Below are 23,783 nucleotides of genomic sequence, written 5' to 3'. Positions count from 1 at the left end.
GATAACACAGGCCTGATTTCTGCCTCCCAAAATGCTCAGCTGATGTGCACGTCTACCTCCCCTGAGGGCTTAAGGAAGAACACATTTATCATGGAGGGTTGTGAGTAGGAAAGAACATGCAGTATAAAAATCTTTCTGTTGTAGTTCAGCTGTATCTCTTTCTCATTGGTGTTCAAGTCATTTTAAACTCTAATGTTAAGCTGAACTTCTAAACAGTTTCATTTGCGAACTCTTCCTTTGAAGGATCAAGGGAAGCGTTTGTAAATAGTTGAAGTCTGGGATGAGAATTGTGAGCTAAGCAGAAGTAGGGTGTGTGTGTGTGTGTGTGCAAAGCATGTGCGTGAATGCATTTTTCAGAATGCATTTTCTGGACTGGCAGGGTTGAAGAAGAGAGGAAATTTCATCCCCAGCAGAGGAAACACCATGTACAAAAGCTGGAAGAGTCTTGCCATTTTTGACAGATAAATGAATCCTTCTGAAGGCTTTATAAGAGCTGTGACCAGCCCTGTTCGCTGAGAAAAGAGAAAGTCCTTGAGCGGCCATCGAACCTCTTCAGCCTCTCTGAACAAGCATTCAGATGTTCTGCCAAAGGAAATGGTGTGTTCCAAGTGCAGCTGCAGTGGAAAAGGGTTCTTTCAGTGCAGCTGAAGCAATTCCTCCACAAAGATTGTCCGATTTTAACAGTACACTGTCTGTTTAAAACAAAACAAAAAAGGCGGGTGGGAGTTGGAAGGAGAAGGAGTTTATGCCAGGAAATGAAAATGAGTTTCTGCAGAAGCCTGTCTTAGTTGTGGTTTCAGAGTTAAAAGGGCTCAATTGCTGGTTTCTTATATCTCTGTGTATGTTTTTGTGGACTTTTAATTCTCCAGAAAACACTGAGGATAAAATAGCAGTCATATTTTATTAGAGAATGTGCTCTTATCGTCAGTGATGACTGCCTGGAAGCTCACAAGCTGTGGCATCTTTCCCTACTTATGTTCACTGTGGAGCTGGGCGGACGTGGTGCCTTCTCTTGTTTTCTTCCTCTCGTCCTGATGGAACATCAGGTTTCGAATGTAAGCAGAGGATGACTGAGTCTCTATTACAGCAGGTGGAGTTTCTGAATTGAAGGCTAAAAAGTGATGTTTCCAGCTGACTATAGCTAGCTACTAAACAAAGGTTAGGAGGCTGTGATATAATTGAAGGTGACACTAACTTTTATCAAGCTCAGTGGTGAGTCTGGAGCTGTGTTAAGTGCTTTGCAAAACTGTGAGGCTATTTTAATTTTCACAGGAATCATCATTTGAAGTTAGGTTTGGTTACCTTCAATTTACAGATGAAGAACTTGAGGTTGAGAGAGGTAAGTGACTAGTTTGCAGTTATATGCAGCACTTGGCATGGCCGGAACTTGACTGAAATCCTTTTGTCTCCAAAGCTCTTGCCTGTATCCACTGCCTTCCACATTGTACTTTCTCCCATAAAGTAGGTTTTGCTCCCTCCCTCCATCAGTTTTAGGCCTTCCCCTCTTTTAAGAGACTTAAAAACAAAACACAGGCAAAAGTCTACCCCTTGAATTGAGCTTCATCTCCTTCCTTGGGCTTCCCTGGTGACTCCACGATAAAGAATCCACCTGCCATGCAGAAGATGCAGATTTGATCCTTGGGTTGGAAAGATCCCCTTGAGAAAGAAATCATTACCCACTCCAATGTTCTTGCCTGGGAAATCCCAAGGACAGAGGAGCCTGGCCAGCTACAGTCCATGAGATTGCAACAGTCAGACACGACTTAGCAACTAAACCACCACCACCTCACCTTGTGTTAAGCAGTAACCTGTATTCTTGCAAATGTTAGGTATTTGGTGGATAAATTAAATAGTTTTATTTTATCATCCCTTGATTCTTAGAGAATTTATAGTTATTAATTATGTCACATGGTTGTATTGTGTTATCTGAGCTATGTAACAGTCTTCCCAGTTTTCTCAGGGGTGGCCCTGCATGCAGTAGGATGATGCTCGACAAAGGAGCCAGGGCATCTCATAGATCCAGCTCAGCTACAGTCCAGGTGTGAGACCTTGGTGACAGCACTTTACCTTTCTGAGTTTCATTGATTTCATCCTTGTAGTGTTTACTTCAGATAGTTTCCTAGCTTGGGAGATGCAATATCTATCAGGATACAGGTGCTGTACTCCTGTGTGCACATGATTTTTTGGTGTTTCTGAAAGGGATGGTTAATAGAAATTCATTAAAAAACATTGTGTGTGTGTCCTCATTGTGCTAAGTCACTTCAGTTGTGTTCAACTCTTTGTGACTATGGACTATAGCCCACCAGGCACCTCTGTCCAGGGGATTCTCCAGGCAAGAATACTGGAGTATGTTGCTATACCCTCCTCTAGGGGATCTTCCCGATCCAGGTATCGAACCCACGTCTACTGCATTGGCAGGCGGGTTTTTTTAGTGTCACCTGGGAAGCCCTATGCATTGTTCAATTGGTAATTCTTTCTTAAAAAAATGAATCAGTTTTTGGCTCTGCTAGGTCTTCATTGCTGTGAATGGGGCTTTCTCTGGTTGTGGCGAGCAGAGGCTACTCTTCATTGCTGTGCATGGGCTTCTCAGCGCAGTGGCTTCTCCTGTCGTGGAGCATCGGCTCTAGGGTGCGTGCACTTCAGTAGTTGGTGGCACACAGGCTCAGTTGCCGCTTGACATGTGGAGTCTTCCCGGACCAGAGATGGAACCCGTGTTCCCTGAATTGGCGGGTAAATTGTTAACTATTGGACCACCAGGGAATCTCCATATTATTAAATTCTTACATTTTGTTTTTCTTCAATCAATGAATTTCTGCTAACAATTAAAACATGATCAAATGGGGAGTTTATTATTCCTTTTTACATAAAAAGAGACCCTTGTGTTCAAAGTTAGACAGTATTTGTTTTTATGAACTTTCAAAGTCCTTTGCCAAATAGAATGAATATTCACTAAGGCCAGGAGTCTTATGATTTGATTATGCAAATAACTTTTTGGAATCCTTCATTATGTTACTTTTCCCCTGTTTCCTTGAGTGCTTGGATTTACAGTAAAGGGGGAAAATATCACAAGGAAACAAATTAACCTTCAAAAAAATTCCCAGTCTTCCACCGTCTGTCCCCAAAACAGAATGTTTTGCCAGCATGTCTGTAAGTAAAGTTGGTCAGTGGCCACCCTGCCAGCTCTCCCCTCCCCATTCCATCTTTCTGTGATGCTGCTCACTCTTCTGTCAGTCTGCAAGCCCCTCTGGGCTCACTTCTTTCCTTTCTCAGCCTGCATTACGTATATAATCCCCTCACCACCTCTCTCACCAGCACCCTCAGTTCCTTGAAGGTCTTGTCCTTCTGTCCATTTCCTCTCAGGAGCATGGCAGCTGTCTGGCCTCTTGTGAGTCTGTGTTCCACTTGAGAGAGTTAAAACTCTGTTTGGGTGGTGTTATATAGATCATTGGGCCTCGGCAGCTGTTGGCTTCTTCATTGTTGCCCATGTTGCCCATCAATGGATTTACTGAGTTCACTTTCTTTCTCTGCTTGGTGGGAGTTCCAAACCCTCCCCGTCAAAGCTGAAGGAGAGCAAACATGTTTCAGGAGTGTGCCGTTTTAGAGAGAAGGCATTAAGGGCTGCCCGTGCACTGTTTCGTCTCCACTCTTGCAGTGTGGCCCAAGTTCTGAGTTCTCCTTCCTCCATCCTATCCGACAGTACTGACTTAGCATCAGCTCTGCCAAGTCTCTATACCAAGCCAGAGGCTGTCACTTGGTCTCAGGAGACCTGCAGTTTAGAAGGAGATGCAGAAGAATAAGTAGGCAAGAAGAATATTGTATGATAAATGCCAAGAGGAGATAAGTTCAGTATATTATAGATGTGCCCAAGCCGAACTCAGGCTGAGGGTAAGGAAGCTTGTTAGAGGAAGTGACAGCTTAAGTACCAGTCTGAAGGATGAGAGAATTTGATGTTGGTGATGTGACTATATGTGCTTAGTTGCTCAGTCATGTCCAACTTTTTCACAACACCATTGACTGTCTGCCAGGATTCTCTGTCCATGGGGATTCTCCATGCAGTAATACTGGAGTGGGTTGCCTGCCCTCCTCCAGGGGATCTTTTCAACCCAGGGATCAAACCCAGGTCTCCAGCATTGCAGGCGGATTCTTTACCATCTGAGCCACCAAAGACATAAGGAGTGTTCTAGAAAGAAGAGCTACTGAATACTAGAAAGATTCAGGGATTTGAGAGAGGCCAGTAAGAGTCCTTTTTTCCTCAGAAGAAATAGAAGCCCTTCAGGTATGAACTTCATTTACGTCATCTCGCACCTCCTAAGTGGTTTATACCCTTAATAATTCAAATTAGAATCCACAGAGATCCTTTATTGTACGTGAATCTTAGAGGATGAGTTTTGACACACTTGTCAATTTTAACATCAAGTTTTATTCTGGACTTATGCAGCTGCTCTGCTGGAATAGTATTAGAATGTTAGAGTGTGTATAGTAGAAAAAAACTTCTTCAAAAATATGGAAAGATATATAATTACTGTGATGTAACTATAGAGTGTTTCGGGAGGGCTTTTCAGTGATGTGAAAGTGTTAATCTCACATTTTGTCTGACTCTTTGTGACCCCATGGACTATATGCCGCGAGGCTCCTCTGTCCATAGAATTTTCCAAGCAGGAATAGTGGAGTAGGTAGTCATTCCCTTCTCCAGTGGTAATCACTCCTATTATTTTGAAAGCTAAAATGAAGTTACTGCTTAGCCCAGTGGTATATAGTAGCAGGTTAAAAAATGAAAGCATATCCCCTTTCCATAAAGATATGTTGTTGTTTAGTCGCTAAGTCACGTCTGACTCTTTGTGACCTCATGGACTGCAGTGTGTCAGGCCTCCCGGTGCTTCTCTATCTCCCAGAGTTTGCTCAAACTCACGCCCATTGAGTTGGTGATGCCATCCAACCATCTCATCCTCTGTCGCCCCTTTCTCCTCATGCCCTCAATCTTTCCCAGTGTCAGAGTCTTTTCTAGTGAAGTGTCTCTTCGCAACAGGCAGCCAAAGTATTGGAGCTTCAGCATCAGTCCTTTCAATGAATATTCAGGGTTGATTTCCTTTAGGATTGACTGGTTTCACCGTCTTGCAGTCCAAGGAACTCTCAGAGGAGTCTTCTCCAGCACCACAGTTCGAAAGCATCATTTCTTTGGTGCTCAGAAGATATGTAGTAAATGATATTTTAGTTCTCAACCAACATTATACCCTCAAACACCTTGACTGTGGAAAATCTTTACATGCCTCAAAAGAAAGGTCTGTAGGGATGAAGTGCAGATGGCCTTTTGTAGTTTAGAGAATCCTGTAGAGTTTATTTTAAAATTCAGATTAACCTTAATTATTTTGTGTTTAATAAATATTATCAATTGTTATTACTTGGGGTAGAGATCCCAGTAGGGGTATGGAGAATAGGGACGAGGGCCACACCATATTATTAAATATTTTGCGAATCACTGTTTTCCGTATTGCCTGGCTGTCTCACTACAGGCAGTGCGATGCACAGCTGTCTCCCCTTCACATATGCTAAAGCCACGGGCCTGTGTTTCACGTTTCTTTCTCCATTCCATCTCTGGCATCTTGTAAAGTCAGCGCCATCATTCTATTTCACAGCTTTTCTTGAAATCTTGAAAAGTTTAACTAGTTAATAGTAGTGAAACAAAAATAAAAAACACTGTCTTTACATTTATTTCTGTGGGGGAAAGGAATGTATGTATAAGTGCCAATCATTTTACCAAGCTGTTAGTTCTTAAGGCTGAATACCAGGAGCTGTTTTGGCAGCTAGTATAATAGAAGTAAGAGGGAATGGCAAGAGAAGGCTGTTACAGTTTCTCTTTCTCTGACTACACAGGATTGAAAGATGTTGTTTCAGCTGGAGAATTTAAAATGGGTTCTTACTCACTTTTTGCTAAAAGAAACTGGGCTGTTTTTAGTGTTGTAGTCTGTAGGCATGGAGAAGGGTCACCACCTGATCTTGTTAAGGAGATCATGAGGTTAAAGCTGTGGCAGGGTCCTTTCTCTATAAACTCTGGCTCTTGTCAGAATAATGTTTGGCCAGGTGTTAATCTGTGTCCTGAGGGGAAGTTCTGGAATTCGTTATTCATCCCTGGGGGTAGGGGTAGGAGGAGGAGTTGCCCTTCTGGGAGGGGACTGGGGCCAGGACCTGCCTCCTGCCTTTACTGACATGTGCCATTTGTGATGAAGGCGGCTGAAGCCCATTTGAGGAGTTCTCCTGTCAGCCAGCCAAGAGAGCAACCCAGAGGGAGAGAGAGAGGAGGGAGAGGCAGACTGCTCAGCAAGGCAGTCCTGGAGTGCAGTTTCCGGAGCGAGATTGCATCGCGCTGTAGGCGCCAAGGGAAGGTGTATAGGAACATTAGGCGGAAGGAGGCCAGATTAATAGTGCATTTTCCTGTGTCTTTGCCTTCAGACCCTCCTTTGAATACATGTCATCCTTTGGAAAACTCAGCATCTGGAAGAAGCCTTTGCTGAAAAGCGGCTTTTTCTTCTGCATTCTACTGTTTTTGTTTTTTCTCTTCCCCTTTTTATTTTTATTTTTTTCCTATCTCCTTTTCCTCTGAGAGCAGGAGGTGAGACAATGATCAAGTCAAGCTGGTTCTATGTTAAGTTCAAGTATGCAGAGAAGGTAAGTCAATATGTTTTCTCTTCCCGAGGGAAACCTGCCACCTCCCTCCAGGCTTCTCATGTTGTTTAGCTCCTCTGGCTATTCAGGGAAGCAGATGAACCCAGAAGCTTTATTTGTGAATGCCTGTCCTCTGCTTTAATGATTACTGGATGAAGTGCAGGCTCTATACTTGCTGTCTGACCTTGCCACTGACCAAGAGAAAGGAGTCTTCACATTCCCTTCCAGAGGCACTATTTAGTGTTTAAAGAAGAAAAATGATGAAACTGTAGTAACAGGAAAGACAGGCTATACTTCTTTAGATTGAATAGAGAATTTTCAAGAGGAATATTTGCTTTGAAACTTGATACATTTTTGCTTCTGAAAGAAATTGACAGACCCTTCCTGTTACCTGTAGTTTGCTTAGTCTGAAGTTTTTATTTGTATTTTTTCTTTCAGTTAACTGGCTTTGCTCATTCATGTGTAGAAGAGCTTTGCTCTTTGTTGTTCAAATGTTATTTGGGTACAGAAAGCATCCCCATCATTTTGGCTGTTGATGAGATTATCTTTTTACTCTATTTTGGGGGATTATATTTTAGGGAGTCAGTGAACTTTGGCTGCATCTGAAATTTCACTATTACAGTACACTGTTTTAATACATCATGACTAGGCTTTGAGGAAAGAAGTATGTACTTCCTAACACATCTAAACTTACCTGAAGCTGTTGGCCATCATTTTGGTTCTGCATCTGTATATATCACTTCTTTTGGGAATTTATTGGGTTAGTAATGAGGTTTCCAGGGGCATCCTAAAATGCCTCCCTTTTGTAATCCTTTCTTTGCTTTGTTTCTTGAAAACACTGACTGTAGAATTAAGCTGAGACCCTAGAGAATGGAATCATGATATGGCAAGATGGAAAATTATGATGGTTTTTGTCATAATCTTCATGATTGCATATATATAAGCATATTGAAAAATTCTTCCATTTTTCTAGTTTAATTGACATTAGTACACTTTGGGCTGTGTTTCTCCACATTGTTATTTTCTGTGTAGGTTTGTTTCTGCTCTGTTTTTGTGACAATGAAATTACTTCTTCTTTACCCATAGTCAAAGTATAGGATTTTTATTTAAGAAATTCATTTCCCGTTTTAGACATATTTGCATTGTTAACTATTAAAGCTGTTATGACTGAAATATTATCTTTGTGCGTAGGGACATGACAGGTTGTCATTGTGGTTTGGGGGTTAGTTTTTTCCTCACTAGATTACTTTCCTTTGAGCAGCCCATTACCTACTGTTTGTTGTCATGAATTGTGATTAATTAAAAGTGTACTCTAGATCAACCCTGGGATTTCTTTGGAAGGAATGATGCTAAAGCTGAAACTCCAGTACTTTGACCACCTCATGAGAAGAGTTGACTCATTGGAAAAAACTCTGATGCTGGGAGGGATTGGGGGCAGGAGGAGAAGGGGACGACCCAGGATGAGATGGCTGGATGGCATTATGGACTCGATGGACCTGAGTCTGAGTGACCTCTGGGAGTTGGTGATGGACAGGGAGGCCTGGCGTGCTGCGATTCATGGGGTCGCAAAGAGTCGGACACAACTGAGCGACTAAACTGAACTGAAAAGTGTACTCTACCTCCATAACCTTTTCTTTGACCTTAAATGTCCTGCCATAGAAACCTGAAGCTCAGAGGTAAGGAATGAAAGTAAACTAATGTTAAAAGCTGGAAACTATTTCAAGAAATGATCTTCGTAAAAAAGAAAATGAGGACATTAAATTAATTGCTTTATTTGAATAACTACCTTACTATTCCTATAGCAACAAAATGAGGGATTGCATTTATATACCAAGGCATGCATGTAATGTAAAACTAAATAATCTAAGACTCCATAGCTAATTGGAGGATATCCTGTTTATATTAGAATAGGGGCAATATGAGAAACAGAAAAATCTCAGTCTTGTTTTCAGCCTGCTTATTGATGCTCTAAATTTCTGTGATTCTCAACAGAACTTTTCTTTTGTTCCTTCACAATGATTTGTTTTTTATACTCACATTTTTTTTTCCAGAATTCAAAATGAGTTTAGTTTTATTTGGATAAATGAAAGACTTTACTGTAAACCCAGGGACAGAGATACTTAAAACCAAATTAAAACTATTATTTTTTGTATTCTTCCTAAGAGCCATTCTCTTAAAGGGTTATTAATTTTGAATTTCTTCCAGTATTTTAAAAAGGCAAAAAAGAAAAAATTCTGTTTCAAATACTGACCACATGAATTGATATAAACTTTTAATTATTGGAGAGATAAAAATACATTGCAGAATATTTTTGATGGCCAGCCATTTCATTGTTTTATATTTAGGAAAATTATTGAGTCAGTCAAGAAAAACTAAGAAATTCAAATATACATCACCAAAAACATTGGCACAGAAAAACATTTCTTTGTGATAATCAGGACTCTGACCCCTTTCCAAAATTAAAAATACATGTATAGTAACACAAACATCTTTTTAGCTACCACTGCATGCACATGCCCACTTCTGTTTTTCCATTTAAATTTTTATTTTTTTAATTGGAGAAAAATTGCTTTCCACTGTTGTGTTGGTTTCTGCTGTACAACAATGCAAATCAGTCACAATTATACATGTATCCCCTCCCTTTTCAGCCTCCCTCCCTTCTCCTGTCCTACCCTTCTAGGTCATCACAGAGCAGCAGGCTTGGTTCCCTGTGTTATATAGCAGCTTCTCACCAGCTATCTGTTATTCACATGAAAGTATATATACATCGGTGCTACTAACTTTGTTTTTCTAAATTATTTTTGAGTAATCTCTTTCTTAAATTTGGTCAATACCGAGCTTTCGTTCCTTCTGAAATATTGCTTACTTGAATTAAGTTCATCCTACTCCTTGCCTCCTTCTACTTCTATACATTCTCTTGGAATATTTCCTATTTTCATATATTTTGCTATGTTTAATAACTGATTATTCCAAAACCTATTTTACTAGTCTAATCTCTTTCTTCAGAGGCATATATTTCATTGACCAGTTAGACATCTGCCTTCAAGTTCAACAGAAACCTCAGATGAAGCATCTCTAGAGTGTGAAAATGCAGTTAATTTCCTCTTCCACAACCAAAAGTTATCTTTCCCATTTACTGCCATATCTTGCTGGTCATCTGTGTTCAAGGGCCCATCTTAGATCTGTTTTTACCATCTCCCAGCTGGCTTATTAGAGGAGTCTCCTAGTTTATCTCCAAGATGTTCATGATGCCTTCTAGCGCTCTAAGACGTGTCTAGAGTGATCTTGTTAAAAGGTTAGTCTGTGTCCATTAACCCCTTTCTTGTTAATGACTGTCCTCTCCCATTGAAGAATCCTCACTTGATGTCCCTCAGCAATGCTAGCACTGCCGTGTATATACATAATATATTTTATCGTAATTATTTACTCCAGAGTCTTTGTCCTCTATACCATAAGACCCTAGAGTACTGAACTATGTTGTCAATTTTTTTGTATCTATTAATTGCAACACATAACAGGTGCTCACTTATTCCCTAAATGTGTTAAGTAAAGCTGTGACTTTTCTGGGGAGTCTAGCAAACATGAGTTTGATTTCTGCATCTACCATTTACTAGTAGTATATGATCTTGGGCAACATACAGAAACTTGATAAAAGTATTTTTTCATCTATTCATTTGGGAGAAGTATCACCTAATATACTTTTTTTTTTTAAATTTTATTTTATTTTATTTTTTGCAACTTTTATTTTTTATTTATTTATTTTTAAAATTTATTTATTTATTTATTTTTAATTTTTACTTTACAATTCTGTATTGGTTTTGGCATAGATTGACATGAATCCACCACAGGTGTACATGCGTTCCCAAACATGAACCCCCCGGCGAGCCCCCGCCCCACAACATCTCTCTGGGTCATCCCCACGCGTCAGCCCCAAGCGTGTCATATCCTGCATCAGACATAGACTGGCATTTCGATTCTTACATGATCCTAATATACTTTTTAAAAAGTAAACTTTTTGAGATAATAGTAGATTCATATGCAGTTGTAAAAATAATACAGAGTGATACCATGTGCCTTTTAAGTAGTTTCCCCAATGGTAACACTTTATGAAACTTGAACAATGTCACAACCAGAATATTAATGTTAATATAGTCAAGGTATTGAACATTTCCATCACCAAGAGGATTGTACCTCTTGGTCTTTCATAGGCACAGCACTTGCCCTGCCCCATATCCCTAGTCATTAACTCCTGGAAACCAATAATTTTTTCTCCAATTTTTAAGTTTTGATATTTCATGAATATTATATGAATGGAATCATATACTATGTAATGTTTGGGGGATTAACTTTTTTCACTCGACATGATTCTCTGGATATTCCTTCAAGTTGTTCTGTGTTGTTCCTTCTGTTTCTGAGTAGTAGTACTCCAAGGAATGGACACACCACAGCTCATTTAATCATTTTCCTATTGAGGGGTGTCTGCACTGCTCCCAGGTTTTTTTCTAATACAAATAGAACTGCTGTGAATATTTGTCTACATACCTTCTGTGTATGTTTTGGTGTGTAGACATCAGTTTTCTGTAGGATAAATGCTAAGAAATGCAATTCTTGAGTAGTATGTTTAATTTTTTTTTTTCTATTTTATTTATTTTATTTTTTTTAATTTATTTATCTATTTTTAATTTTTACTTTACAATTCTGTATTGGTTTTGGCATAGATTGACATGAATCCACCACAGGTGTACATGCGTTCCCAAACATGAGCCCCCCTCGCACCCCCCTCCCCACAGCATCTCTCTGGGTCATCCCCGCGCGTCAGCCCCAAGCGTGTCATATCCTGCATCAGACATAGACTGGCATTTAGATTCTTACATGATATTATACATGTTTCAATGCCATTCTCCCAAATCATCTCACCCTCTCCCTCTCCCTCTGAGTCCAAAAGTCCGCTATACCCATCTGTGTCTTTTTTGCTGTCCTGCATACAGGGTCATCATTGCCATCTTCCTAAATTCCATATATATGTGTTAGTATACTGTATTGGTGTTTTTCTTTCTGGCTCACTTCACTCTGTATAATCGGCTCCAGTTTCATCCATCTCATCAGAACTGATTCAAATGTATTCTTTTTAATGGCTGAGTAATACTCCATTGTGTATATGTACCACAGCTTTCTTATCCATTCATCTGCTGATGGACATCTAGGTTGTTTCCATGTCCTGGCTATTATAAACAGTGCTGCAATGAACATTGGGGTACATGTGTCTCTTTCAATTCTGGTTTCCTCTGTGTGTATGCCCAACAGTGGGATTGCTGGGTCATAAGACATTTCTATTTGCAATTTTTTAAGGAATCTCCACACTGTTCTCCAAAGTGGCTGTACTAGTTTGCATTCCCACCAACAGTGTATGAGGGTTCCCTTCTCTCCACATCCTCTCCAGCATTTATTGCTTAATTTTTAAGAGGCTACCAGAACTGGCTTTCACTGTTTCTCTATCATTATACATTCTCTTCAGTGCAGTAGTGTGAGTTACCTGTTTTCTCTGCATCTTCAACAGCATTTGGTGGTTTACTGGCTTTTATTTTAGCCATCCTATTGGTGTGTAATGATCTCTCGCTGTGATTTTAATTTTCATTTTCCTAATAACTAATTATGTCAAATGTCCTTTTGTGTATTTTTTGGTCATCTGAGTATCTTCTTTTGTTAAATATATCTTCCTCATTAAATATCTTTTGCCTGTTTTTTAACTAGATTTCTTAGTTTTACTGCTGAGTTTTTAAAGTTCTTAATGTATTCTAGATGCTAATCCATTATTGGATGTGAGGTTTAAAATCTTTTTTTCTAATTCTTAAAGTCTTCTACAGAACAAAAACAATTTAACTTTAGTACAGTCTAATTTATGGGCTTTTTTCTCTTTGTATGGCTTCCTCTTTGTGTTAAATCTAAGAATTTTTTTTGCTTTTTGATACGTTGTATTATTTTCCTTTTAATTCAGTTTAATGTATTTTTTCCCCGCCTTGAGACTTCTTATTTGGTACATGAATTGTTTGGTGGTGTGTGGTTTCGTTTCCAAATGTCTGGACATTTTTCTGTTGCCTTTATCATTTCCTAGTTTGATTCCAATGTGATCTGAGAACACACTTTGTAGGCTTTGAATTCTTGTACATTTGCTGAGGTTTGTTTACTGGCCCATCATATGGATCTGTTTCAGTATGGTTTACTTGGGCACTTGAAAAGAATGTGTATTCTGTTTTGAGCAGACTGTTCTACCATGTCAAGCAGGTCTTGTGATTAATGTTGAGTTCATCTCTGTATGTGATTTTCTGTTTAGTTGTTCTATCAGTTGTTGAGAAAGGGGTGGTTGAGGGCTTTGATTATAATTGTGATTCGACTTCTTCCTTTCAGTTCTGTCAGTTTTTGCTTCATATATTTTCAGGTCTACTTAGGATTATTATGTTTTCTCAGTATAGGGACCCTTTTATCATCATGTGGCTTCCATCTCTGTCCCTGGCAATTCTGTGTGCTCTAATGTCTATTTTATCTGATATTAATATATCACTGTTATTTCCTTTTTGGCAAATGTTTTTATGATAAATCCTTTCATATTTTTACTTTTTGCATTGTATATACTTAAGTTTGATATTTAAAGACATTCTTCAGATAGCATATAGTTGGATCATGTTTTTTAATGCACTCTACTTATCTGTCATTTAATTGGGATATTTCAAGTTTCATTTCCTTGTAATTATTAATGTATAAGGCAAAGTGTGCCAATTTTTTGTTTAATGTCTTTATTTTTTATTTTTTTCCGTTCCTTTTATGTCAATTACATCCTGGAATTTTCTCAGATTTCATTTTGATTTATCCATAATGTTTTTAAGTATATATCTTTGTATAGCATTTTTAATGGTTGTTCTAGATATTACAAATATATACATCACAGTCTAGTGTGATCAGGTTTTTATCAGCTCAAGTGAACTGTCAAAATATATAGTTCTGTTGAAACTGTTGAAAATATACTCCCCCATTTATATTATAATTATCTTAAATAGTTCCTCTAACGTGCATTTAGAACCATCTGAAGACAGTTGTAATATTTGCTTTAACCATCAGTCATGATTTGGGAAACTCAAAAGGAGAAAGTATACTTCTTTTGTTCTTTCCATTGTTCTTTTTCCCCTTTCTGGTAGTTTGAAATTATTTTATCATTTCCTGTTTTTTTTTTTTTTTTAAGAAGAGAACTTCCTTTATACCTAAAGATAGGTACAGCAACACATTTTCTTAGTTTTCTTTAATTTGAGAATGTCTTTAATACGCAGTTCTTCCTCAGGGATATTTTTACTTGCTATCCAATTCTGGCTTGACGTTCTTTTCAGCCATCAAATGTATCTTGAATCTTTTTTCTGGCCTGTAGAGTTTCTACGGAGAAGGCAATGGCACCCCACTCCAGTACTGTTGCCTGGAAAATCCCATGGACGGAGGAGCCTGGAAGGCTGCAGTCCATGGGGTCGCTGAGGGTCAGATACAACTGAACGACTTAACTTTAACTTTTCACTTTCATAGAGTTTCTTATGAGAAATTCACTGTCCTCCTTTCCCCTGTAAATCATGTGTTGTTTCTCTCTGGCTATTTCCAGGATTTTTCTGTGTCTTTAGTTTTCAAACCTTTTACTGTGATGGGTCTTGGTGTGGTATAGCTTCAGGCTTATTCTGCTACTTGAATATGTAGTTTTGTGTCTTTTGCCAAATTGTGCAAGTTTTACCATGTACTTTTTGTTTTTTTAGCCCTGTCTCCTTTCATCCTTGGATGCTGTGAACTGAATTCTTAGGACTTTGGTTTCAATCCCACAGCTCCCTGGTATTCTGTGTTTGTTTGTTTTTTCTTTTTTCCCCATTAGTCTATATTTTCTCTTTTGTTTATACTTAGTAATTTCAATTTTTTTATCTTGAGCTTCTGTAATTCTTTCCTGTCTTACCTATACCTGATACTGAGCTCATCCATCTAAGTTTTTGGGGTTTTTTAATAAAAAAATATTTGATGATGGTAAAGAGCATATTATGTAAAATTTACCATCTTCACCATTGTGTAAGTGTACAGTTCAGTAGTGCTGAGTATATTCACATTGTTGTTTCTTATCTTGCAAACCTGAAACTCCACCCCTCCCTTCATTGCTATTCTATCAAGATCTAGATCCGTAAAAAACATTGTCTTTACAGTATTTTTCTTTTGCCATGAAGTTTTGACAGTGCATTTTGGTAACAAGATTAGAATTATTAATATTGGCTTCAGTGAAAAATAGTTAAGTACTTTAGCCAGAAAGACCATAATGTAGGAAACAATAGATTTTCTTCTTGAAATATTCAGTTACAATTGAGGTATTGAATTAGGCGGAGAGAACGAGATATTTTTTTTCCTTTAGTGAGAAGTGTTCCTCTGAACAGCCGCTCTGAACAATAAGTATTGTTTGACCATATTTGCCAGCCTTACTATAACCTTATACAATATCTGTCTAATAAGCTTAAAGTATGTACTCTTAGTCTTTAACTTCAGAGTTAATTTGAAATTTATTTACACAGTATGTTTGGAAATTTATGTAATCATGATGACTGTACCTTATTAATATTTTATAGACTTTTATCTCAGTAAACTTTTGTTAGAGTGAAGCAATAAATTTGTGTCACAAAACCATTTGGAAACTTGAGAAGACACGTAGCTATGGAGCATTCTCACTTGAAAGACCTTAGAATTTGAACCAGACAGAACCTGTCTCCTCTGCCCTTGTTTGTTGCTTGCTAGAGGAAAAGCTGTTGTTTGACATGAGAAGAACTTGATGTTTACACCAGGTTACACTGTAAATTTTTTTCCATCATTAGAGTGGACTAGTTTGATTGAAAGACTATTCATAGATGCTTAAGGATGAGCAACTGCTCAAAAGTTCCAAGGGCTTCCTTTCCAGTGGAAGGATTTCAATTACAGTTGTTTTCTTTGAATAAGTATAAGGAGGTAAGTAGAACTCATTTCAAATGTTAAATTTGAAGACTATGTTATTTCTGGTGTGCTTTGGAAATAAAAGATGCAGCTAATCTAAATCGAAAGCCTGATTCCAGATTATTTGATGAGTAGGAGGAGGACTATAGCTAGCAATTGAGTCACTTGGAATTGAAGTGTAGATGGTACATCAGATGTGACTTTCATTGGTGGTTTTGCCCTTGACTGACACCTGGTGCAAGTCAGCTTCCTCTTTAGCAGGAGTCGACAGCTCCCTGTTGATAGACTGTGCTTTACTGTTGTATCAGAAAAAGGATTGAAGAAGGATATGGATTCATATTGGCTTTATTTTTCATTTTTTTTTTAATTTTTATTTTTTAAATTTGTTTTTTATTTTACTTTACATTCTGTATTGGTTTTGCCATACCCGTGGTGGCTTTATTTTTCAGATGATATTTTTGTTTTGTTTTTGCATTGTTTTAGAGTACTTGGAGTAGCCATATGTATAGAGCGGTTGTTTACCGTATGCTTTTTGCATGAGTAAATGAAAGTGAATTTATGAATTTGGCTTCCTAAATCAGGGGGTTTTGCTATACACATTGAAACTGTTTCTCTCTAGCTCCTTCTTCCCCAAGGTAACCAACTCCCCCCCCCCAACACACACACAATTTTTTAAACATACTGACTCCTCTGCTTTTCTAGAATGTGATTATATACACTTAGAGTAGTTGCAGATGTCATAATATTATAGAAAGTGTAGGATAGATCAGCTTTACATAGGGAGGACTGAAGAGCTTCCCTGAAATTATGGAAGTGATGTTTCAACCTCTGAAACTGATGGATCTTACCCATGGATCTTTGTGAGGAAGGGTATTTAAATCCCCTTCATTTTACTTATTAGGCCAAAGTAAATCAGCTTACATATTTTGTTCTTTGGTAGAATACATGTTCCTGAGATCATCAGTCCCATAGTGCAGTTACAAAACAGAAACTGCTAAAGCTTGAAACCATTAAAAGAAAAAAAGCATATACTTTAACATAATATTTTATGGTAAGACAGTACTCCCTCTAACCAATCTTTTTATGTAGATCCTTGTTTGCATTGGCTGCACATTGGAACCACTGGGGAAGCTTTGAAAAAGAAACATTGATGTCCAGGTATCAACCCTAGAGATTCTGATTAAATTGATCTGAAGTACAGCCTTGGCAGTGAGTTTTTAAAAAGATCCTCAGGAGTTTAAAATGTTCAGTGAGAGCTGTTAGAGAATGGTTCCACTGATTTGCATTCCAACTATTCTTCCTTGAATAAACCACATCCATAATGCATTGACCACAATTGTCTATGAGGATTTCCTAAAACTGTTGAAATAACTTCGACATATATGAGTAATCGAGTGCAAAATCCTTTTTGGTTCCTCCTCCCAGTCTTTTAGGATCATCTCACATTTAATTCCAGAACAGTTTAATTTTTAAAATATTTAGTTATTTATTAATATTTATTTAGTTTTGGCTGTGCTGGGTCTTCGTTGCTGCACACGCTGTTCTCTAGTTGCAGCAAGTGGGGACTGCTCACTAGTTGTGGTACACAGGCTTCTCACTGCGATGGCTTCTCTAGTTGTGGAGCACAGGCTCTAGGCACACAAGTTTCAGCAGCTGCAGGGCGTGGCCTCAGTGGTTGTGGTTCCCTGGCTCTAGAGCACAGGCTCAACAGTTGTGGTACACGGGCTTGGCTGCTCTGCAGCCTGTGAGATCCTCCTGGACCAGGGATTGAACCCGTGTCTCCTGCATGGGCAGGCGGATTCTTTACCACTGAGCAACCAGGGAAGTCCCCAGCTTAATTTTTATGGAAGTAATATCTCACTTGCCTTTTACCCTCACTGTTTTACATGTATGTAGTTAAATATTGGCTATAACTATTGGAAACAGGTATGGAAACAAACCGTTTAGTCTTATGTATAATGTATTGATGCCTTATAAAGCGGCATTCATTGGCTATGAATCATTCAATATGTTTCACAAAGGAAATGAGGACCATCAGTTGATTTGGCTTGTCAGTTGAATAGAAGTCAGTTAAAAGAGCATTTATTATAAAAGATACATGGTTGGCCTGATATTAGGTCAATTAATATTTGCCTAAAATCAGGTGATATGTATTTCGTTTTTATTCTGTAAGTATGGATTTTCTTCCTTATTTCAATTTTTTATTCAGGACTTCGGGTTAATTAACATCTGATGTTAGTATTTAATGCACATAGATATGATCAATATAATCGCTTTTATCTCATGAGTGAGTACTGTTTATTGCCTGTGGTTTTTCTATTCCATTACAGCCATCTAAATGATACTCATCATGGTCTTTATTACCCATCATCAATGCTTGAGAGTTGTGAAGTCAGTCTGGTCTTTGAGTGTCACATGTCTTGAAAGACCTCAGATTTGTGTATAAATCATGGAAAAACTTAAAGAGTAAAATGCAAGCATTAATAAATGGCATATCCTTCTAACAAGATACACTGGGAGTCATTAGAGCATGAGTGGGCCCCTGATAGTCTGTGTGAGATTAGTCAGACCCATCACGATACGCGTTCTCCTGTTCTTCCCATTTGAAATGTGCTCATACTGAGTTGTTTATTCTGCATTGTTTATGGTAGCAGCATTTGCACTTACCATCTTTTTCTTTCATTTATAAAGCTAATCCTGAATTTCTATTTTTGCTTAGCCATTTGTTCACATTAATCTGGTTTGTATCTGTTTGTGTTGTTTTGTTCTGAGATTGGGTGTTCCTTGAGGACAAGAAACCAAGTCTTCCTGGAATATATGTGACTGTGGCATAGAACAAAGTTTTAGGAATATATTGCCTGAATTTAATCTACTGAATTGGTCTATGGATGTTTGGCCTGTCTCTGTGCAGGGCAGAATACCAGACTTCATGAGAACTGGTCCCAAGAACATTTTTATTTGCTTTCTTCCCTGGGCAGGAAAGAAATGGTGTATAAGCAGCTAAGAGCAAGTAACTTTGGTCTGTGCTTTTTCCTTCTGACTGCTCTGTTAGATTATCTTTCAGGAAAGCTGAGTAAGCTTAGCACAGTGAATACTAAAGGGAATGCATGGCTCCCCTCTCATGGGACTTAAGTAGTGTTTAAAACCACCGTGAAATCATCAGCTCTAGCTTTCTCTAGCGTACAATTTGTCTAAGAAAGATTAGAAGAACAAGGAAGGCTTTGTGTGCTGTGTTTTCGGGTGTGTTTTTTTTTTTTTTCCTTTTCTTTTCCTTTCTTTTCCCTCTTTTGCTCCAGGGCATCCATAAAAACATGAAGTATTTTCTTTGGGCCTCTGGAGTGTGCATCTTATTTATGTGTGAGCCTGAGAGAAAAATAAAAGGCAGAAGCAAGGCAATGCTTACCAGTGGGAGTCATCACCCACAGGTAAAATGAGGAAAAATTACATGAATGAGTTTGTTTCTCTTCAGCCTCTTTTACCACTCAGGGAACCAAACAAGCTGTCAGAGAGAAAGGAGGGGTCTTGGCATGTGATAACCCAGCGGCCTGGCCATTTACTTAACCAGTGGAAGACTCAGTTTTGCCCTGTCCTTGACAGAGATGAAAGCCTTCAGAGAGAATTAGACGGGGTATAATTTGGGGACATACTCAGATTCTTTCTTGGTATAGTGTTCAAGGACTTTATCATAGTGACTGTCATCCAACAAGAAACAAGGGAAGACTTACTATTTAGTGACAAGGAAAGACTGTTTGAATTTTGGAGCTGAAAAGCAGTGTAGTCCAACCCCTGCAGTCTGCAGAAGGGCAGTAAGCCTGGAATCCTACTTAGTGGCCGGAAGTGTAGACTGTAGTTGGAAACCAGTGGTGTAACAGGACTTGAACCTTTTCTTTCATTCATTACTAACTTTTCCTTTTGTTAGCAAAAAGCCATTATAATCCTAACATTGGCATAAGTTTTAGTTTTTGCTTGTGCTTTTCCACTGTGTGCCCTTATTTACTTTTATAATTATTTCTACATGCTTTTATATTATCCTTTTTACACTTACCCACATCTCATTCTTTCTGATGTTTCTATGTAGTATTTGTCAGAATTCCGTTGGATTTTCATTATAACTTGCCAATTTATTCCCTTGTTGAGAACTTACATGGAGTCAATTTTTTTGGCATGAAGGAAAAATCCATAGAAAATGATGTGGTAGATGTAGCTTTACATTCTCATTTTCAAATTGTTGAAGTTCCTGAGAGTGACTTAATGACAGTGATAGGAAGCATGCTACAGCCCTCTAGAATCTGAAGGAGTGTGCCCTGCACTGAATGTGTGGAAAGATTGTATGAATGTGCATGAAAGAAAAAATCTTCACTTTGTAGGTCAAAGAGCTAATGAGTCTCATTGTAGGATTTTGTGTTTTCTGTCAAATGGCCACATCTATTAAGGAAGATAAAAGCATTTACATGAGTATTGCCAACTGATCCGCTGGATCATCGAAAAAGTAAGAGAGTTCTAGAAAAACATCTATTTCTGCTTTATTGACTATGCCAAAGCCTCTGACTGTGTGGATCACAATAAACTGTGGAAAATTCTGAGAGAGATGGGAATCCCAGACCACCTGACCTGCGTCTTGAGAAACCTATATACAGGTCAGGAAGCAACGGTTAGAACTGGACATGGAACAACAGACTGGTTCCAAATAGGAAAAGGAGTACGTCAAGGCTGTATATTGTCACCTTGCTTATTTAACTTCTATGCAGAGTACATCATGAGAAATGCTGGGCTGGAAGAAGTACAAGCTGGAATCAAGATTGCCATGAGAAATATCAATAACCTCAGATATGCAGATGACACCACCCTGGTGGCAGAAAGTGAAGAGGAACTAAAAAGCCTCTTGATGAAAGTGAAAGAGGAGAGTGAAAAAGTTGTCGTAAAGCTCAACATTCAGAAAACGAAGATCATGGGATCTGGTCCCATCACTTCATGGGAAATAGATGGGGAAACAGAGGAAACAGTGTCAGACTTTATTTTTGGGGGCTCCACAATCACAGCAGATGGTGACTGCAGCCATGAAATTAAAAGATGCTTACTCCTTGGAAGAGAAGTTATGACCAACCGAGACAGCATCTTAAAAAGCAGAGACATTACTTTGCCGACTAAGGTCCGTCTAGTCAAGGCTATGGTTTTATGTATGACCATACAGTGGTCATGTATGGATGTGAGAGTTGGACTGTGAAGAAAGCTGAGCACTGAAGAATTGATGCTTTTGAACTGTGGTGTTGGAGAAGACTCTTCAGAGTCCCTTGTTCTACAAGGAGATCCAGCCAGTCCATTCTGAAAGAGATTAGCCCTGGAATTTCTTTGGAAGGAATGATGCTAAAGCTGAAACTCCAGTACTTTGGCCACCTCATGTGAAGAGTTGACTCATTGGAAAAGACTGTGATGCTGGGAGGGATTGGGGGCAGGAGGAGAAGGGGATGACAGAGGATGAGATGGCTAGATGGCATCACTGACTCAATGGATGTGAGACTGAGCGAACTCCGGGAGTTGGAGATGGACAGAGAGGCCTGCTGTGCTGTGATTCATGGGGTCGCAAAGAGTCGGACATGACTGAGCAGCTGAACTGACTGAACTGAACTGATTGCGGTTTTCATTTCCTTCATTGAATTCTTCAGCTCTAGAAGTTCATTTTGGCTCTTTTGATTTTTTTTTTAAATTTCTGTATTTCTGTTGAACTTCTCATTTTTTCCATGTTTTTCACCCCTGATTTCATTTAGATGTCTATCTGTGTTACCTTAAATCATTGAGCTTCCTTAAAATAATTATTTTTAAATTCTTCTCTGCAATTCACAGATCTCCATTTCAGGGGTGTCACTTACTGGGATATTATGGTGTTCGTTTGGTAGTTATGTTTCCTTGATTTTGTTTTTTCTGTATGTGTGTGTATGTGTGTTTTGTGTTTGAAGCAAGCAAAAGTGTGTTGTTGATGTTTGTACATTTGATGGAGCAATTGCCTCTTCCAGTTCTTGTGGATTGTTTTGGTAGGGAAGTGTCTTCACCTGTGAGAGTATGTTCGGGCACTTGCTGAGTGGGGATGTGTGGCGGTTCTGACTCTGGGGAAAGCCCAGTGGTGGAATTCTTTGAAGCTCTGTCAGCAGAGGCAAGCATTGGGGAAGACAGTAGTGGTCTTCATTGGCCAAGGCTGTGGGTACCTGTGGTATCAGTGAGTTCTTTTGGGGTGTTCAGTGGTGGAGTGTCCTGAGGAGCTCCTCTCCTCTCTTTTTCTTCCAGGGCAGACCAGCCCTCTCTGTTCCAGGTTCAGTTTGCAGTTGCTCTGTGGCAGCCCTGGTGCTAGTTTCTAATGAAGAAGCCATGGTGCCAGCTTCTGCAGCACATACATTTTCTAAACCACGGCACCTCTGGGGTCCGGAAACTGCTAGCACAGAGCGGTGGTGGCTCTGGTGCCCGAGATGTGGATACACGTGGCCTGGCTGTGGAGCTTGGGTTTGATGTGTGGCTCCCAGCGAAGCCTCTGAAACTCTGGAGTTGGAGGCATGTGTGGCAGCAATGGAGGTGCCTTCGGGTGAGCCTGGGGAGGTGTAACAGCAGCTCCTTCTGGGAGGTGCACAGCGCTGCCTCCCTCCTCCGGGGATCTGCTGCTGTGGTGGAGGCTGTTGAAGTCTTCAGCATTAAAGGCTGCCAGTGATTTTGGCAGAGCTGGCCACTGGGGACTATGGTGGCACCTTCTGTGTGCATGATACTCATGGCTCTCGCTTTTCGTCTTTGTTCCCAGCTGTCTCTTGATGTCTCAGCCAAGCGCACCTCCCCAGCTATCCTTTCTGTGCAGTTTCTCTTTGTTTTTTGCTCCACTGTATTCCTAATTGGGTTCTTGGGCTTTCTGAAGACTGCTTTTGTCCATGAAGTGCTGTGTAATTTGGGTGGGGGAGGTGGAGCGGTGGCCAAGGGTAGCATCTCTTGCTCCACTATTTGGCTGCTGTGACCCCCAGGTACATTTGCAGCATGTGCAGTGTGCTGTTTCCCTCTTGTTCAGTCTTGTCTGTGTCCTTGAATAGAGGTGAAGAACCAGCTCTAGTAGCTATTTACTTCATTTCTTACACTGCCTACACGTGCTGTGATTGTGTATTTCTGCCTCTTTATTAGTCCTGGAAATACAATTAAAGGCATAAACAAGGGGGTTGAGGCATATGATTCACTGATTTTCATTGTGGTGATGGTTTTATCGTTCTGCACATATCGGCCAATATGATAAACCTTTTAGAAACATCAGTTACAGTTCAGCATTCTCCTGTCCAGAATCCTCTAGGACTCCTCATTTCAGTCAGAATAAAATCTCAGCACTTGGTCATGACTTCTGAAGTCATGAGTGACCCCTGCCCACTTTCATGCCCCCTGTCCCACTAGACTATGAGTCTGTCATAAGCCATCTGTAGCTCCTTAGCCTGTTCACATGGCCCAGGTTTCTCTGCCAGGTATTCTCATGTGGTAGGTTTTATCGTCCCCCTTAGATCTCAGTTCAGACCTTAACTCTTCAGTGTCATCTTCTCTGATCACCTATCCTTGTTTGCCCCTTTGCTTCTTTTTCATTATGTGATTTTCCCTTTGGATTCCTTAATATTACTTACAACCATCTGAAATGATTCTCTTTGAAAATGCATTTACTCTAGGGCTTTTGATTTCTTATTGAAAGTTGCAATTCAGTGATAGCAGGAACTTTAGGATGTTATTCACTGTTAACATCCTCAGCACAGAGTATGTTTCCTGGCATACAGTGAGTGCAGTAAATCAGTATTTGTTAGATGAATGTGTAAATGGACCAAACAAGCCCCTATTGTATGACAGGTGTTATGTTAGCAATGAAAAAATTAAATTAGATTTGCTTCCTGCAAATAATGTTTTCCATAACCTGGAATTGTTAGTTGCAGTTCTGTGTGGAAATCGAGAGTAAAGCTTATTTGGAAAAAATAATACTAATGCCTTCTTCCTTCCCACCACTGTGTCTGTTCATGGCAGTTAAAGCCAGTTTTCAGGTCAGAACTTTATTGGTTTTGGCCAAAGGCCATTGCAAACTTTCCAGTATTTCTAAGGGTCTCCAGACCTTCTTCCTTGACTAGGACTGTGCTTCTTTC

At 39.3% G+C, this 23,783-nt stretch overlaps 1 protein-coding gene and 1 long non-coding RNA gene across 2 annotated transcripts in view; both read left to right on the top strand.

The window, feature by feature from the left end:
• AUTS2 (activator of transcription and developmental regulator AUTS2) overlaps window positions 1-23,783 on the top strand; it is a 1,198,451-nt gene that overhangs the window by 357,770 nt on the left and 816,898 nt on the right. The window lies entirely within an intron of this gene.
• LOC120878103 lies at window positions 2,538-17,282 on the top strand. The gene is made up of 3 exons (XR_005724460.1): window positions 2,538-2,649; window positions 5,787-5,791; window positions 17,272-17,282. It is a non-coding gene; the product is annotated as an uncharacterized LOC120878103 (long non-coding RNA).

The sequence above is a fragment of the Oryx dammah genome, unplaced genomic scaffold (genome assembly GCF_014754425.2).
Source record: "Oryx dammah isolate SB20612 unplaced genomic scaffold, SCBI_Odam_1.1 HiC_scaffold_2, whole genome shotgun sequence".
In the NCBI taxonomy this organism is placed as follows: domain Eukaryota; kingdom Metazoa; phylum Chordata; class Mammalia; order Artiodactyla; family Bovidae; genus Oryx; species Oryx dammah.
The sequence above is the reverse complement of the archived record's forward strand: the minus strand, read 5'-3'. Positions and strand labels throughout refer to the sequence as shown.